This window comes from Macrobrachium nipponense, chromosome 4 (assembly GCF_015104395.2).
Source record: "Macrobrachium nipponense isolate FS-2020 chromosome 4, ASM1510439v2, whole genome shotgun sequence".
Classification (NCBI taxonomy): domain Eukaryota; kingdom Metazoa; phylum Arthropoda; class Malacostraca; order Decapoda; family Palaemonidae; genus Macrobrachium; species Macrobrachium nipponense.
The window spans coordinates 81,837,419-81,839,918 of NC_061100.1; positions in this window are offsets into that span (position 1 = coordinate 81,837,419).

Below are 2,500 nucleotides of genomic sequence, written 5' to 3' on the forward strand. Positions count from 1 at the left end.
TCTCCGATAACTAATAATAATAATAATAATAATAATAATAATAATAATAATAATAATAATAAGAACATCGTATGTTTAAAAGGTATAGTTTGAATTCCTTTAAGATTTTTAACTTTTTGATGAAAAGCAAAAATATGGCATCACGAAATGAACTTTCACGATTCAAAATAAGTACAGAAAAATAATCAGGGAGAAAATGGGTCCCTTAAAACTTCAAGTGCCCTGGAAAAGTAATGGGAAACCAAGTATGCATCTGGCCTCACTTTGTTATATATATATAATCCAGGACGACCTGACTTTTATTAATGCACTACAATGTAACAGAGGAGCGCTCTGCAAGAGAAGAAAATAATTTATCAGAGGCGAAACCAAACTTATCCCATCAGTGTTACTTTCGGTGACAAATATCAGCCAAAGTTGCTGGACTCGAAGTTCTCCCTTTCTTTTATTCTGATTTTTTCCAACTCCACATGCTGAGAGATATCTCCCAGAAAGCCAGGAGATTTTTTTCCCGCTTGTGAATAAGAACCTGTGCTTGGCTGTGAGACAGAATTTTACTAAAACATTACATGTTTCCTGTGGTATCTTGTATCCCTCCCCCACACCCTTTACTCTTTCTTTTTTATTTTTAAATCGCGGTGTCTCTAACACTATATAATTTAGTATAAATGTGACAAAATGGAGTTTATCATTATTGAATCAGAGGTTAAAAAGACAAAATGATGGATAATATCAAAGGAATAACTCTTGTAACTATTCTTGATATTACTCTTGCAAACACTTAGTATAATAAAGCGATCTATTCTTGATGACTGGCCACAAGACCACTTTATGACATGAAGGAAACTATATATATATATATATATATATATATATATATATATATATATATATATATATATATATATATATATATATATATATAGGTAAATGCTCTTTAATCTCATCTACGAATGCACTGACATTTTCCAAAAATAGCTTAAATATCCCAGTATTTGCTGAAAATATGTATATTTTAGGTAGCTAACCCAAACATATTATTTAGAGATATCTGGAAGAGGCCGATCTTACCGTTTCCTAAAACAGTTCAACATATTTACCGATGCTTGCTCCACAAAACCCTTGTTCGCGCTATGTACTAACGTACAACTTACGCGCCAATATTTTCTGACTCCTGAAATATTCTAGTGCCTGCAATATTCTGCTCAGCCATCCACAAATATAAAAGATACCAAACACGTCCATAAAACGAGAATTTACAACCAACAAAATCATAACAATTAAGACAGGAGAGTTTAGAATCAGGCCCATTCAGAGGATAAAAATATTTTGGAAAACTTTTTAAGGGTTTAGGATGTTCACGGTGGAATTCGTTAACTATAACAAGTTTTCTTCCCGAAAAGAGAGTTGGTAGAGGAATCATTAAACGGATCGTTCGTTAAAAGTTTCTATCAAAAGAAAGTTCTGTTCCGGAGGCTCCTTTCAATTTAAATGCTAAGGCTTAATTTGAGAAACTGAACGTTCAGACTAACACACACTCTCTCTCTCCTCTCTCTCTCTCTCTCGATCCTCTCTCTCTCCTCTCGGCTCTCTCTCTCTCTCCCACACACACACACGCACTCTCTCTCCTCTCTCTCTCTCTCTCTCTCTCTCTCTCATCTCTCACACACACACACCCACACATGCATAAACATTTATTAATTAATGATATATATATATATATATATATATATATATATATATATATATATATATATATATATTATATATTATATTTGCACGTATACATACATACATTCCCAGTCTTCATACTTTTTAAGCTAAAAGGAAACCTTGACTTGATAGAAGCTACGAATGGGCGCGAAATGAATGAAAATATTGAAGGGTTGGGAGTTACGGGGACGAAAAGCAAAATCCTGAGTTCGTAAGGTATTCAATTATTTCGTTACTCTCAACCCTTGGATTTGATGAGTTATTGAAAGCTATTAAAATATAGTTTGTACTGGGAGTCGATGGGAGGGAATTTTAAGTAATTGAAAATAGGTTCTCTCATGAAGATTGGTGTACTATTTTCCAACAATATAAAAACTTATACATGCCCAAACGTCAAACTTTATATTAATCGTGAATTATGACTTACTTAGTGTTGAATATTTAGAATAATGGTACGTTTGAGTAACTACGTTCATTTGGAGGTGCTCAAAACCATTGAAGACTAGATTACGTAAGGTACCCTACCACTTCTATATATCGCAAAAAAAACTAGGTTTTATTGATGAGACACTAGTAATTATGATAGTGTTTTGATTGGAAAACAAAAAACCAACAAAAGTACTTATATGTATCTACCACTTTCGTCCCTCAGATGAAGGAGATACTGAGATTTTCATTTTGTATGGGGTCACAAATTATAAAAACCAGTTCACAGGCAATTGAAGTTAGTTTAAAACATTCTTCAATGTAAAAATTACTTAGTGGAAATATGCATTTACTAAAATCG